Source organism: Bos taurus, unplaced genomic scaffold, assembly GCF_002263795.3.
Source record: "Bos taurus isolate L1 Dominette 01449 registration number 42190680 breed Hereford unplaced genomic scaffold, ARS-UCD2.0 Leftover_ScbfJmS_2049, whole genome shotgun sequence".
Classification (NCBI taxonomy): Eukaryota; Metazoa; Chordata; class Mammalia; order Artiodactyla; family Bovidae; genus Bos; species Bos taurus.
In genome coordinates, this window is record NW_020191141.1 from 13578 (window position 1) to 29519 (window position 15942).

General features: G+C 55.7%; 5 pseudogenes; all 5 read left to right on the forward strand.

Moving 5' to 3' along the window:
• The first annotated feature begins 69 nt into the window (after positions 1-69).
• On the forward strand, positions 70-189 carry LOC112445592 (uncharacterized; annotated as a pseudogene).
• Positions 190-3602: 3413 nt separating this feature from the next.
• LOC112445593 (uncharacterized) lies at positions 3603-3722 on the forward strand (annotated as a pseudogene).
• A 3413-nt stretch (positions 3723-7135) lies between these two features.
• LOC112445582 (uncharacterized) lies at positions 7136-7255 on the forward strand (annotated as a pseudogene).
• Positions 7256-10667: 3412 nt separating this feature from the next.
• On the forward strand, positions 10668-10787 carry LOC112445583 (uncharacterized; annotated as a pseudogene).
• Positions 10788-14201: 3414 nt separating this feature from the next.
• On the forward strand, positions 14202-14321 carry LOC112445584 (uncharacterized; annotated as a pseudogene).
• Positions 14322-15942: the final 1621 nt, after the last annotated feature.

Below are 15942 nucleotides of genomic sequence, written 5' to 3' on the forward strand. Positions count from 1 at the left end.
GACCTGCAGGGCAGAGCGAAAGGGAGGCGAAGCCCAAGGCTCTTAGGGCGCCCCGCGCCAACCGCCTCCGGCTCCGGCCCTATCAGCCTGAAGGCGCCCGATCTCGTCTGATCTCGGAAGCTAAGCAGGGTCGGGCCTGGTTAGGATCTTGGATGGGAGACCACCTGGGAATCCCGGGTGCTCGAGGCTTTTTGCCTACCAGAAGAGGTCCTTTAGCCCCCGCCGCGCGTCCCGATTCTTGGATCCCCCCCGCAGCCCCAGCCCCTCCCGGGCCGCGGGGAGCGGCTGGCCGGGGCCCCGACTCCCGCTGCAGACCTGGGTTGCCTCCGCGCGGCCCGCGAGCCCCTCCGCATTCGCATTCGGCTTCCAGGACACCCGACGACCGGCAGTCCCGTCTCCATCTGGGGCTCCTTTGGCTTGCCTCAGGCAATCCCGGGGCTTGCACGGACTCCAGCCAGAGCCCCAGCCCCCGCCCCACCCCCTGCCTCGCAGGCCATCGCGCATGCGCATGTGCGCACGCACGCACAGATAGATGTGCCCAAACGGGGCATCTATCTTGTTCACTTATACCGTGGGTGTATCTATGCCTGGGAGTCGGACTGCTGAACCATACGCTACTTCCACTTTTAGTTCCTTCGGGAACCTCCATATTCTTTTCCATACCGGCTCTACCCATGCCCATTCCTACTCACCGTGGAGGAGAGTTCCCTTTGCTCCACATCTTCTCCAGCACTGGTTATTGACAGACATCGCAGTGAGGCCCAATCGGACTCATGTGAAGTGGTCCCTCCTTGGAGTTTGGAGTTGAGCCTCTCCAATCATTAGTGATGTGGAGCAAGATGACCTTTTGGAAATGCAGATGCAATGCTGTCACCTCCCTGCTCCAACGGCTCTCGTATTTTCCCAGCATATTGAAGATACGACCACTTCCCTTCAGGCTTGCTCCTCACGTTCTTCTCTGATGTCTTTTGCCTGGAATGCCCTCTGCACTCTTTGGCTTCCATCCCATAGGGCATTTTTCGTTTCTTGAATGTCCTAAGTTTCCCTGGTCACCTAGCCTTCCAAGATGCTATTTTCCCTGCCTGAAATTCTTCCTGCATCTCAACCCTGGTTTACCTAGGTTCAACCTATGGACCTCAACGAAATGGTGCCTCTGGAAAGCCTTCCCTGACACCCAGGTTTTGTGGTGAGGGAAGAGGCCCCTCTATAGGTTCTCAAAGGATCTGCCTGTGATGTATCATTAGAGTCGTCTCAGTGAAAGCAGGAACTCTGTGTCTTCTTCTCTCCGCCTTCTATTCCCTGAAACTTATTACATGCCTCCTAGCTCATCGTAGGTGCTCAGTATTTACTTAGTGTGTGAAAGACAGAAAAGCTCTTGGACGCCTCAAGGGGTCACTTGGCTCGGCACTTTTGATCTCTTTGTCTATTTGGCGAGTCAATTCTTTCCTTTCCTGGGTTGATGTGTACACTATATTCGAGGCACAATCTAAGGCATGAAGACATATCCATACATAGAGGTTCTTGCTTTCAAGGAACTCGTACAGCAGATTTCTACAAGTTAGGGCTTTTCAAATGCTCTAGAAGCATGTGAACGTTCAGTATGCTCCATTTTCATTTCAAAGAAAGATCGTTTGACTTCCATAGCAAAGGTGGAGACCTTCCAACGTTGAGTCCAAGACTTATACCTTGACCATTTCAGGCAAGTCTTGTGGTTCCTTCTGGAGGTGTGTGGCTCTTGCAGAAATGTGAAGATCTTCCATCGTCCTCAGACTTTGGTGTCATTTGCAATCATCCAGAAAGCTTCCAGGTCTAGGTTCCAGACCACCACCACACACAGTCAGTAGCCAACGGAGTGGATTCCAGGAATACGTGTTGTTCACCCGCATTACCGTTGATATTGTTGCTGCACACTCAATGCAGTGGGCAGGGCCTGGATTGTCCACTGGGTCTCATGTGGAATGGAAAGAAGGGCTCCCCCCCCACACACACACACCCACCCCCACTGTTGACAGCCTTGTGACGAGAAACGGTCCCCGAAACAAGAATCAGACAAACCAGAGAAGCCCAGATGATAGTCCTTGAGATGAAGGAACTAAGCAGCTGGTTGCGATGGCACCAAGGGGAAAGGTTGCTCTTTTTGTCTGCCCCTCTACTCCTTTCTTCCTGGACGCCTTAGGGTTTTGTCATGGAGATTTGAAAGAAAGTGCACAAAAGTCATATGTGTTGAATCAAGATTTTCCATTTAACCATCTCTCAAAAAGGAAGAGAGCTTCACCTGCACATGTTTCTTTCAAAACCGTCAATTGCTTTTCAATTCTGGCGTTTCTCTCTTGCCTTGTTCAGTTAGCCTTAACAGTAAAAATCAACGAAAACTACATAAAGATTCAAAGATACCAACAAAGGACAGCTTCTGTTTTTGAAATCATCTTTCCATTTAGTAGAACACGAGCTCTATTCTTTGTATTTTGCCTAGGGAATTAGCAATGTCCTGGTTCAGATGGCAAGGCATCCGTGCGCAGGAGACTGGGGTTTGATCCCTGGGTCGGGAAGATCCCGCCGGAGAAGGAAATGGCAACCCACTCCCAGTATCCTCGCCTGGGAAATGCCACGGAGAGAGGAGCCTGAGGGGCCGCAGTCCATGGGTTGTATTAAAGTTGGGCTCAACCCAGCAACTACGAACACAAGTATTTCCAAAGACCACACTCAAGTGTGTGTGTGTGTGTGCGTGTGTGTGTGTGTGTGTATCTCCTCTTGCCGTCTTGGAGTCTGTCTCGGAATCTTCATGTATTTCTGCCTCTGTATCTCCTGACAGCCAGCCGCCGGCCCGTTCGTCTTGCCCCCGCCTCTCCCAGGCGCTCTGGCTCTGGCTCAGGAGCTTGCGCAGGCCAGCTGTCTCCCTTGGCGTGGGTGCGTGCGAGTGTCTGTGTGTCTGTCTGTGTGCCTGCCTGTGGCTCGTCTGCTCTCTCAGGAAGGTCGAGGGCTTGGCGTGGGGTCAAAGGGGGGGCCTCGGTAGTGCGAAGGGGAGGGGCTGAGGCGCTCCGGTCGACCGCGCCTCCCTGGCTTCTGCTGGGTTTGGGCACCGGACAGGTGCCGGGCAAGTTGGGCGCTCAAGTTTCGCTGCGCCTAGGCCCGCAGGAGGTTCAGAGGCCCCTGGGCCGCGGGGGTTGGGAGGCGGCGGGCGCCGAAGACCGACACATCCGGGGCCGCGCGGGCCTGAGCAGCGAATGGGATCCGGGGGAGGCCCCGCTCAGCCAGCGCGGCCGGGTCTGGAGTTGCCGCGGGTGGGAGGGCGCCGAGACCTCCGCACCCCTCAGCCCAGCCCCCAGGCCCCGCGCGCACGCACGCACGCACGCCCTCCCGGTCAATGGGGGCTCCTGGAAGACCCTCGGGCCCCCGGGCCCGGCCAGGCGCTTGCTGGTCTGGTATTGGCGGTGTTCGGGGGGCGGGCCGGCGTCAGCAGGCCGGAGTCCGGTCGCCGGTCTTGCGGCTCAAGTACAGCACGCCCCCCGACGAGAGGTGCGGCCCGTTGGCCCGACCTGCAGGGCAGAGCGAAAGGGAGGCGAAGCCCAAGGCTCTTAGGGCGCCCCGCGCCAACCGCCTCCGGCTCCGGCCCTATCAGCCTGAAGGCGCCCGATCTCGTCTGATCTCGGAAGCTAAGCAGGGTCGGGCCTGGTTAGGATCTTGGATGGGAGACCACCTGGGAATCCCGGGTGCTCGAGGCTTTTTGCCTACCAGAAGAGGTCCTTTAGCCCCCGCCGCGCGTCCCGATTCTTGGATCCCCCCCGCAGCCCCAGCCCCTCCCGGGCCGCGGGGAGCGGCTGGCCGGGGCCCCGACTCCCGCTGCAGACCTGGGTTGCCTCCGCGCGGCCCGCGAGCCCCTCCGCATTCGCATTCGGCTTCCAGGACACCCGACGACCGGCAGTCCCGTCTCCATCTGGGGCACCTTTGGCTTGCCTCAGGCAATCCCGGGGCTTGCACGGACTCCAGCCAGAGCCCCAGCCCCCGCCCCACCCCCTGCCTCGCAGGCCATCGCGCATGCGCATGTGCGCACGCACGCACAGATAGATGTGCCCAAACGGGGCATCTATCTTGTTCACTTATACCGTGGGTGTATCTATGCCTGGGAGTCGGACTGCTGAACCATACGCTACTTCCACTTTTAGTTCCTTCGGGAACCTCCATATTCTTTTCCATACCGGCTCTACCCATGCCCATTCCTACTCACCGTGGAGGAGAGTTCCCTTTGCTCCACATCTTCTCCAGCACTGGTTATTGACAGACATCGCAGTGAGGCCCAATCGGACTCATGTGAAGTGGTCCCTCCTTGGAGTTTGGAGTTGAGCCTCTCCAATCATTAGTGATGTGGAGCAAGATGACCTTTTGGAAATGCAGATGCAATGCTGTCACCTCCCTGCTCCAACGGCTCTCGTATTTTCCCAGCATATTGAAGATACGACCACTTCCCTTCAGGCTTGCTCCTCACGTTCTTCTCTGATGTCTTTTGCCTGGAATGCCCTCTGCACTCTTTGGCTTCCATCCCATAGGGCATTTTTCGTTTCTTGAATGTCCTAAGTTTCCCTGGTCACCTAGCCTTCCAAGATGCTATTTTCCCTGCCTGAAATTCTTCCTGCATCTCAACCCTGGTTTACCTAGGTTCAACCTATGGACCTCAACGAAATGGTGCCTCTGGAAAGCCTTCCCTGACACCCAGGTTTTGTGGTGAGGGAAGAGGCCCCTCTATAGGTTCTCAAAGGATCTGCCTGTGATGTATCATTAGAGTCGTCTCAGTGAAAGCAGGAACTCTGTGTCTTCTTCTCTCCGCCTTCTATTCCCTGAAACTTATTACATGCCTCCTAGCTCATCGTAGGTGCTCAGTATTTACTTAGTGTGTGAAAGACAGAAAAGCTCTTGGACGCCTCAAGGGGTCACTTGGCTCGGCACTTTTGATCTCTTTGTCTATTTGGCGAGTCAATTCTTTCCTTTCCTGGGTTGATGTGTACACTATATTCGAGGCACAATCTAAGGCATGAAGACATATCCATACATAGAGGTTCTTGCTTTCAAGGAACTCGTACAGCAGATTTCTACAAGTTAGGGCTTTTCAAATGCTCTAGAAGCATGTGAACGTTCAGTATGCTCCATTTTCATTTCAAAGAAAGATCGTTTGACTTCCATAGCAAAGGTGGAGACCTTCCAACGTTGAGTCCAAGACTTATACCTTGACCATTTCAGGCAAGTCTTGTGGTTCCTTCTGGAGGTGTGTGGCTCTTGCAGAAATGTGAAGATCTTCCATCGTCCTCAGACTTTGGTGTCATTTGCAATCATCCAGAAAGCTTCCAGGTCTAGGTTCCAGACCACCACCACACACAGTCAGTAGCCAACGGAGTGCATTCCAGGAATACGTGTTGTTCACCCGCATTACCGTTGATATTGTTGCTGCACACTCAATGCAGTGGGCAGGGCCTGGATTGTCCACTGGGTCTCATGTGGAATGGAAAGAAGGGCTCCCCCCCCCACACACACACACCCACCCCCACTGTTGACAGCCTTGTGACGAGAAACGGTCCCCGAAACAACAATCAGACAAACCAGAGAAGCCCAGATGATAGTCCTTGAGATGAAGGAACTAAGCAGCTGGTTGCGATGGCACCAAGGGGAAAGGTTGCTCTTTTTGTCTGCCCCTCTACTCCTTTCTTCCTGGACGCCTTAGGGTTTTGTCATGGAGATTTGAAAGAAAGTGCACAAAAGTCATATGTGTTGAATCAAGATTTTCCATTTAACCATCTCTCAAAAAGGAAGAGAGCTTCACCTGCACATGTTTCTTTCAAAACCGTCAATTGCTTTTCAATTCTGGCGTTTCTCTCTTGCCTTGTTCAGTTAGCCTTAACAGTAAAAATCAACGAAAACTACATAAAGATTCAAAGATACCAACAAAGGACAGCTTCTGTTTTTGAAATCATCTTTCCATTTAGTAGAACACGAGCTCTATTCTTTGTATTTTGCCTAGGGAATTAGCAATGTCCTGGTTCAGATGGCAAGGCATCCGTGCGCAGGAGACTGGGGTTTGATCCCTGGGTCGGGAAGATCCCGCCGGAGAAGGAAATGGCAACCCACTCCAGTATCCTCGCCTGGGAAATGCCACGGAGAGAGGAGCCTGAGGGGCCGCAGTCCATGGGTTGTATTAAAGTTGGGCTCAACCCAGCAACTACGAACACAAGTATTTCCAAAGACCACACTCAAGTGTGTGTGTGTGTGCGTGTGTGTGTGTGTGTGTGTATCTCCTCTTGCCGTCTTGGAGTCTGTCTCGGAATCTTCATGTATTTCTGCCTCTGTATCTCCTGACAGCCAGCCGCCGGCCCGTTCGTCTTGCCCCCGCCTCTCCCAGGCGCTCTGGCTCTGGCTCAGGAGCTTGCGCAGGCCAGCTGTCTCCCTTGGCGTGGGTGCGTGCGAGTGTCTGTGTGTCTGTCTGTGTGCCTGCCTGTGGCTCGTCTGCTCTCTCAGGAAGGTCGAGGGCTTGGCGTGGGGTCAAAGGGGGGGCCTCGGTAGTGCGAAGGGGAGGGGCTGAGGCGCTCCGGTCGACCGCGCCTCCCTGGCTTCTGCTGGGTTTGGGCACCGGACAGGTGCCGGGCAAGTTGGGCGCTCAAGTTTCGCTGCGCCTAGGCCCGCAGGAGGTTCAGAGGCCCCTGGGCCGCGGGGGTTGGGAGGCGGCGGGCGCCGAAGACCGACACATCCGGGGCCGCGCGGGCCTGAGCAGCGAATGGGATCCGGGGGAGGCCCCGCTCAGCCAGCGCGGCCGGGTCTGGAGTTGCCGCGGGTGGGAGGGCGCCGAGACCTCCGCACCCCTCAGCCCAGCCCCCAGGCCCCGCGCGCACGCACGCACGCACGCCCTCCCGGTCAATGGGGGCTCCTGGAAGACCCTCGGGCCCCCGGGCCCGGCCAGGCGCTTGCTGGTCTGGTATTGGCGGTGTTCGGGGGGCGGGCCGGCGTCAGCAGGCCGGAGTCCGGTCGCCGGTCTTGCGGCTCAAGTACAGCACGCCCCCCGACGAGAGGTGCGGCCCGTTGGCCCGACCTGCAGGGCAGAGCGAAAGGGAGGCGAAGCCCAAGGCTCTTAGGGCGCCCCGCGCCAACCGCCTCCGGCTCCGGCCCTATCAGCCTGAAGGCGCCCGATCTCGTCTGATCTCGGAAGCTAAGCAGGGTCGGGCCTGGTTAGGATCTTGGATGGGAGACCACCTGGGAATCCCGGGTGCTCGAGGCTTTTTGCCTACCAGAAGAGGTCCTTTAGCCCCCGCCGCGCGTCCCGATTCTTGGATCCCCCCCGCAGCCCCAGCCCCTCCCGGGCCGCGGGGAGCGGCTGGCCGGGGCCCCGACTCCCGCTGCAGACCTGGGTTGCCTCCGCGCGGCCCGCGAGCCCCTCCGCATTCGCATTCGGCTTCCAGGACACCCGACGACCGGCAGTCCCGTCTCCATCTGGGGCACCTTTGGCTTGCCTCAGGCAATCCCGGGGCTTGCACGGACTCCAGCCAGAGCCCCAGCCCCCGCCCCACCCCCTGCCTCGCAGGCCATCGCGCATGCGCATGTGCGCACGCACGCACAGATAGATGTGCCCAAACGGGGCATCTATCTTGTTCACTTATACCGTGGGTGTATCTATGCCTGGGAGTCGGACTGCTGAACCATACGCTACTTCCACTTTTAGTTCCTTCGGGAACCTCCATATTCTTTTCCATACCGGCTCTACCCATGCCCATTCCTACTCACCGTGGAGGAGAGTTCCCTTTGCTCCACATCTTCTCCAGCACTGGTTATTGACAGACATCGCAGTGAGGCCCAATCGGACTCATGTGAAGTGGTCCCTCCTTGGAGTTTGGAGTTGAGCCTCTCCAATCATTAGTGATGTGGAGCAAGATGACCTTTTGGAAATGCAGATGCAATGCTGTCACCTCCCTGCTCCAACGGCTCTCGTATTTTCCCAGCATATTGAAGATACGACCACTTCCCTTCAGGCTTGCTCCTCACGTTCTTCTCTGATGTCTTTTGCCTGGAATGCCCTCTGCACTCTTTGGCTTCCATCCCATAGGGCATTTTTCGTTTCTTGAATGTCCTAAGTTTCCCTGGTCACCTAGCCTTCCAAGATGCTATTTTCCCTGCCTGAAATTCTTCCTGCATCTCAACCCTGGTTTACCTAGGTTCAACCTATGGACCTCAACGAAATGGTGCCTCTGGAAAGCCTTCCCTGACACCCAGGTTTTGTGGTGAGGGAAGAGGCCCCTCTATAGGTTCTCAAAGGATCTGCCTGTGATGTATCATTAGAGTCGTCTCAGTGAAAGCAGGAACTCTGTGTCTTCTTCTCTCCGCCTTCTATTCCCTGAAACTTATTACATGCCTCCTAGCTCATCGTAGGTGCTCAGTATTTACTTAGTGTGTGAAAGACAGAAAAGCTCTTGGACGCCTCAAGGGGTCACTTGGCTCGGCACTTTTGATCTCTTTGTCTATTTGGCGAGTCAATTCTTTCCTTTCCTGGGTTGATGTGTACACTATATTCGAGGCACAATCTAAGGCATGAAGACATATCCATACATAGAGGTTCTTGCTTTCAAGGAACTCGTACAGCAGATTTCTACAAGTTAGGGCTTTTCAAATGCTCTAGAAGCATGTGAACGTTCAGTATGCTCCATTTTCATTTCAAAGAAAGATCGTTTGACTTCCATAGCAAAGGTGGAGACCTTCCAACGTTGAGTCCAAGACTTATACCTTGACCATTTCAGGCAAGTCTTGTGGTTCCTTCTGGAGGTGTGTGGCTCTTGCAGAAATGTGAAGATCTTCCATCGTCCTCAGACTTTGGTGTCATTTGCAATCATCCAGAAAGCTTCCAGGTCTAGGTTCCAGACCACCACCACACACAGTCAGTAGCCAACGGAGTGCATTCCAGGAATACGTGTTGTTCACCCGCATTACCGTTGATATTGTTGCTGCACACTCAATGCAGTGGGCAGGGCCTGGATTGTCCACTGGGTCTCATGTGGAATGGAAAGAAGGGCTCCCCCCCCACACACACACACCCCACCCCCACTGTTGACAGCCTTGTGACGAGAAACGGTCCCCGAAACAAGAATCAGACAAACCAGAGAAGCCCAGATGATAGTCCTTGAGATGAAGGAACTAAGCAGCTGGTTGCGATGGCACCAAGGGGAAAGGTTGCTCTTTTTGTCTGCCCCTCTACTCCTTTCTTCCTGGACGCCTTAGGGTTTTGTCATGGAGATTTGAAAGAAAGTGCACAAAAGTCATATGTGTTGAATCAAGATTTTCCATTTAACCATCTCTCAAAAAGGAAGAGAGCTTCACCTGCACATGTTTCTTTCAAAACCGTCAATTGCTTTTCAATTCTGGCGTTTCTCTCTTGCCTTGTTCAGTTAGCCTTAACAGTAAAAATCAACGAAAACTACATAAAGATTCAAAGATACCAACAAAGGACAGCTTCTGTTTTTGAAATCATCTTTCCATTTAGTAGAACACGAGCTCTATTCTTTGTATTTTGCCTAGGGAATTAGCAATGTCCTGGTTCAGATGGCAAGGCATCCGTGCGCAGGAGACTGGGGTTTGATCCCTGGGTCGGGAAGATCCCGCCGGAGAAGGAAATGGCAACCCACTCCCAGTATCCTCGCCTGGGAAATGCCACGGAGAGAGGAGCCTGAGGGGCCGCAGTCCATGGGTTGTATTAAAGTTGGGCTCAACCCAGCAACTACGAACACAAGTATTTCCAAAGACCACACTCAAGTGTGTGTGTGTGTGCGTGTGTGTGTGTGTGTGTATCTCCTCTTGCCGTCTTGGAGTCTGTCTCGGAATCTTCATGTATTTCTGCCTCTGTATCTCCTGACAGCCAGCCGCCGGCCCGTTCGTCTTGCCCCCGCCTCTCCCAGGCGCTCTGGCTCTGGCTCAGGAGCTTGCGCAGGCCAGCTGTCTCCCTTGGCGTGGGTGCGTGCGAGTGTCTGTGTGTCTGTCTGTGTGCCTGCCTGTGGCTCGTCTGCTCTCTCAGGAAGGTCGAGGGCTTGGCGTGGGGTCAAAGGGGGGGCCTCGGTAGTGCGAAGGGGAGGGGCTGAGGCGCTCCGGTCGACCGCGCCTCCCTGGCTTCTGCTGGGTTTGGGCACCGGACAGGTGCCGGGCAAGTTGGGCGCTCAAGTTTCGCTGCGCCTAGGCCCGCAGGAGGTTCAGAGGCCCCTGGGCCGCGGGGGTTGGGAGGCGGCGGGCGCCGAAGACCGACACATCCGGGGCCGCGCGGGCCTGAGCAGCGAATGGGATCCGGGGGAGGCCCCGCTCAGCCAGCGCGGCCGGGTCTGGAGTTGCCGCGGGTGGGAGGGCGCCGAGACCTCCGCACCCCTCAGCCCAGCCCCCAGGCCCCGCGCGCACGCACGCACGCACGCCCTCCCGGTCAATGGGGGCTCCTGGAAGACCCTCGGGCCCCCGGGCCCGGCCAGGCGCTTGCTGGTCTGGTATTGGCGGTGTTCGGGGGGCGGGCCGGCGTCAGCAGGCCGGAGTCCGGTGACCGGTCTTGCGGCTCAAGTACAGCACGCCCCCCGACGAGAGGTGCGGCCCGTTGGCCCGACCTGCAGGGCAGAGCGAAAGGGAGGCGAAGCCCAAGGCTCTTAGGGCGCCCCGCGCCAACCGCCTCCGGCTCCGGCCCTATCAGCCTGAAGGCGCCCGATCTCGTCTGATCTCGGAAGCTAAGCAGGGTCGGGCCTGGTTAGGATCTTGGATGGGAGACCACCTGGGAATCCCGGGTGCTCGAGGCTTTTTGCCTACCAGAAGAGGTCCTTTAGCCCCCGCCGCGCGTCCCGATTCTTGGATCCCCCCCGCAGCCCCAGCCCCTCCCGGGCCGCGGGGAGCGGCTGGCCGGGGCCCCGACTCCCGCTGCAGACCTGGGTTGCCTCCGCGCGGCCCGCGAGCCCCTCCGCATTCGCATTCGGCTTCCAGGACACCCGACGACCGGCAGTCCCGTCTCCATCTGGGGCACCTTTGGCTTGCCTCAGGCAATCCCGGGGCTTGCACGGACTCCAGCCAGAGCCCCAGCCCCCGCCCCACCCCCTGCCTCGCAGGCCATCGCGCATGCGCATGTGCGCACGCACGCACAGATAGATGTGCCCAAACGGGGCATCTATCTTGTTCACTTATACCGTGGGTGTATCTATGCCTGGGAGTCGGACTGCTGAACCATACGCTACTTCCACTTTTAGTTCCTTCGGGAACCTCCATATTCTTTTCCATACCGGCTCTACCCATGCCCATTCCTACTCACCGTGGAGGAGAGTTCCCTTTGCTCCACATCTTCTCCAGCACTGGTTATTGACAGACATCGCAGTGAGGCCCAATCGGACTCATGTGAAGTGGTCCCTCCTTGGAGTTTGGAGTTGAGCCTCTCCAATCATTAGTGATGTGGAGCAAGATGACCTTTTGGAAATGCAGATGCAATGCTGTCACCTCCCTGCTCCAACGGCTCTCGTATTTTCCCAGCATATTGAAGATACGACCACTTCCCTTCAGGCTTGCTCCTCACGTTCTTCTCTGATGTCTTTTGCCTGGAATGCCCTCTGCACTCTTTGGCTTCCATCCCATAGGGCATTTTTCGTTTCTTGAATGTCCTAAGTTTCCCTGGTCACCTAGCCTTCCAAGATGCTATTTTCCCTGCCTGAAATTCTTCCTGCATCTCAACCCTGGTTTACCTAGGTTCAACCTATGGACCTCAACGAAATGGTGCCTCTGGAAAGCCTTCCCTGACACCCAGGTTTTGTGGTGAGGGAAGAGGCCCCTCTATAGGTTCTCAAAGGATCTGCCTGTGATGTATCATTAGAGTCGTCTCAGTGAAAGCAGGAACTCTGTGTCTTCTTCTCTCCGCCTTCTATTCCCTGAAACTTATTACATGCCTCCTAGCTCATCGTAGGTGCTCAGTATTTACTTAGTGTGTGAAAGACAGAAAAGCTCTTGGACGCCTCAAGGGGTCACTTGGCTCGGCACTTTTGATCTCTTTGTCTATTTGGCGAGTCAATTCTTTCCTTTCCTGGGTTGATGTGTACACTATATTCGAGGCACAATCTAAGGCATGAAGACATATCCATACATAGAGGTTCTTGCTTTCAAGGAACTCGTACAGCAGATTTCTACAAGTTAGGGCTTTTCAAATGCTCTAGAAGCATGTGAACGTTCAGTATGCTCCATTTTCATTTCAAAGAAAGATCGTTTGACTTCCATAGCAAAGGTGGAGACCTTCCAACGTTGAGTCCAAGACTTATACCTTGACCATTTCAGGCAAGTCTTGTGGTTCCTTCTGGAGGTGTGTGGCTCTTGCAGAAATGTGAAGATCTTCCATCGTCCTCAGACTTTGGTGTCATTTGCAATCATCCAGAAAGCTTCCAGGTCTAGGTTCCAGACCACCACCACACACAGTCAGTAGCCAACGGAGTGCATTCCAGGAATACGTGTTGTTCACCCGCATTACCGTTGATATTGTTGCTGCACACTCAATGCAGTGGGCAGGGCCTGGATTGTCCACTGGGTCTCATGTGGAATGGAAAGAAGGGCTCCCCCCCCACACACACACACCCCACCCCCACTGTTGACAGCCTTGTGACGAGAAACGGTCCCCGAAACAAGAATCAGACAAACCAGAGAAGCCCAGATGATAGTCCTTGAGATGAAGGAACTAAGCAGCTGGTTGCGATGGCACCAAGGGGAAAGGTTGCTCTTTTTGTCTGCCCCTCTACTCCTTTCTTCCTGGACGCCTTAGGGTTTTGTCATGGAGATTTGAAAGAAAGTGCACAAAAGTCATATGTGTTGAATCAAGATTTTCCATTTAACCATCTCTCAAAAAGGAAGAGAGCTTCACCTGCACATGTTTCTTTCAAAACCGTCAATTGCTTTTCAATTCTGGCGTTTCTCTCTTGCCTTGTTCAGTTAGCCTTAACAGTAAAAATCAACGAAAACTACATAAAGATTCAAAGATACCAACAAAGGACAGCTTCTGTTTTTGAAATCATCTTTCCATTTAGTAGAACACGAGCTCTATTCTTTGTATTTTGCCTAGGGAATTAGCAATGTCCTGGTTCAGATGGCAAGGCATCCGTGCGCAGGAGACTGGGGTTTGATCCCTGGGTCGGGAAGATCCCGCCGGAGAAGGAAATGGCAACCCACTCCCAGTATCCTCGCCTGGGAAATGCCACGGAGAGAGGAGCCTGAGGGGCCGCAGTCCATGGGTTGTATTAAAGTTGGGCTCAACCCAGCAACTACGAACACAAGTATTTCCAAAGACCACACTCAAGTGTGTGTGTGTGTGCGTGTGTGTGTGTGTGTGTGTATCTCCTCTTGCCGTCTTGGAGTCTGTCTCGGAATCTTCATGTATTTCTGCCTCTGTATCTCCTGACAGCCAGCCGCCGGCCCGTTCGTCTTGCCCCCGCCTCTCCCAGGCGCTCTGGCTCTGGCTCAGGAGCTTGCGCAGGCCAGCTGTCTCCCTTGGCGTGGGTGCGTGCGAGTGTCTGTGTGTCTGTCTGTGTGCCTGCCTGTGGCTCGTCTGCTCTCTCAGGAAGGTCGAGGGCTTGGCGTGGGGTCAAAGGGGGGGCCTCGGTAGTGCGAAGGGGAGGGGCTGAGGCGCTCCGGTCGACCGCGCCTCCCTGGCTTCTGCTGGGTTTGGGCACCGGACAGGTGCCGGGCAAGTTGGGCGCTCAAGTTTCGCTGCGCCTAGGCCCGCAGGAGGTTCAGAGGCCCCTGGGCCGCGGGGGTTGGGAGGCGGCGGGCGCCGAAGACCGACACATCCGGGGCCGCGCGGGCCTGAGCAGCGAATGGGATCCGGGGGAGGCCCCGCTCAGCCAGCGCGGCCGGGTCTGGAGTTGCCGCGGGTGGGAGGGCGCCGAGACCTCCGCACCCCTCAGCCCAGCCCCCAGGCCCCGCGCGCACGCACGCACGCACGCCCTCCCGGTCAATGGGGGCTCCTGGAAGACCCTCGGGCCCCCGGGCCCGGCCAGGCGCTTGCTGGTCTGGTATTGGCGGTGTTCGGGGGGCGGGCCGGCGTCAGCAGGCCGGAGTCCGGTCGCCGGTCTTGCGGCTCAAGTACAGCACGCCCCCCGACGAGAGGTGCGGCCCGTTGGCCCGACCTGCAGGGCAGAGCGAAAGGGAGGCGAAGCCCAAGGCTCTTAGGGCGCCCCGCGCCAACCGCCTCCGGCTCCGGCCCTATCAGCCTGAAGGCGCCCGATCTCGTCTGATCTCGGAAGCTAAGCAGGGTCGGGCCTGGTTAGGATCTTGGATGGGAGACCACCTGGGAATCCCGGGTGCTCGAGGCTTTTTGCCTACCAGAAGAGGTCCTTTAGCCCCCGCCGCGCGTCCCGATTCTTGGATCCCCCCCGCAGCCCCAGCCCCTCCCGGGCCGCGGGGAGCGGCTGGCCGGGGCCCCGACTCCCGCTGCAGACCTGGGTTGCCTCCGCGCGGCCCGCGAGCCCCTCCGCATTCGCATTCGGCTTCCAGGACACCCGACGACCGGCAGTCCCGTCTCCATCTGGGGCACCTTTGGCTTGCCTCAGGCAATCCCGGGGCTTGCACGGACTCCAGCCAGAGCCCCAGCCCCCGCCCCACCCCCTGCCTCGCAGGCCATCGCGCATGCGCATGTGCGCACGCACGCACAGATAGATGTGCCCAAACGGGGCATCTATCTTGTTCACTTATACCGTGGGTGTATCTATGCCTGGGAGTCGGACTGCTGAACCATACGCTACTTCCACTTTTAGTTCCTTCGGGAACCTCCATATTCTTTTCCATACCGGCTCTACCCATGCCCATTCCTACTCACCGTGGAGGAGAGTTCCCTTTGCTCCACATCTTCTCCAGCACTGGTTATTGACAGACATCGCAGTGAGGCCCAATCGGACTCATGTGAAGTGGTCCCTCCTTGGAGTTTGGAGTTGAGCCTCTCCAATCATTAGTGATGTGGAGCAAGATGACCTTTTGGAAATGCAGATGCAATGCTGTCACCTCCCTGCTCCAACGGCTCTCGTATTTTCCCAGCATATTGAAGATACGACCACTTCCCTTCAGGCTTGCTCCTCACGTTCTTCTCTGATGTCTTTTGCCTGGAATGCCCTCTGCACTCTTTGGCTTCCATCCCATAGGGCATTTTTCGTTTCTTGAATGTCCTAAGTTTCCCTGGTCACCTAGCCTTCCAAGATGCTATTTTCCCTGCCTGAAATTCTTCCTGCATCTCAACCCTGGTTTACCTAGGTTCAACCTATGGACCTCAACGAAATGGTGCCTCTGGAAAGCCTTCCCTGACACCCAGGTTTTGTGGTGAGGGAAGAGGCCCCTCTATAGGTTCTCAAAGGATCTGCCTGTGATGTATCATTAGAGTCGTCTCAGTGAAAGCAGGAACTCTGTGTCTTCTTCTCTCCGCCTTCTATTCCCTGAAACTTATTACATGCCTCCTAGCTCATCGTAGGTGCTCAGTATTTACTTAGTGTGTGAAAGACAGAAAAGCTCTTGGACGCCTCAAGGGGTCACTTGGCTCGGCACTTTTGATCTCTTTGTCTATTTGGCGAGTCAATTCTTTCCTTTCCTGGGTTGATGTGTACACTATATTCGAGGCACAATCTAAGGCATGAAGACATATCCATACATAGAGGTTCTTGCTTTCAAGGAACTCGTACAGCAGATTTCTACAAGTTAGGGCTTTTCAAATGCTCTAGAAGCATGGGAACGTTCAGTATGCTCCATTTTCATTTCAAAGAAAGATCGTTTGACTTCCATAGCAAAGGTGGAGACCTTCCAACGTTGAGTCCAAGACTTATACCTTGACCATTTCAGGCAAGTCTTGTGGTTCCTTCTGGAGGTGTGTGGCTCTTGCAGAAATGTGAAGATCTTCCATCGTCCTCAGACTTTGGTGTCATTTGCAATCATCCAGAAAGCTTCCAGGTC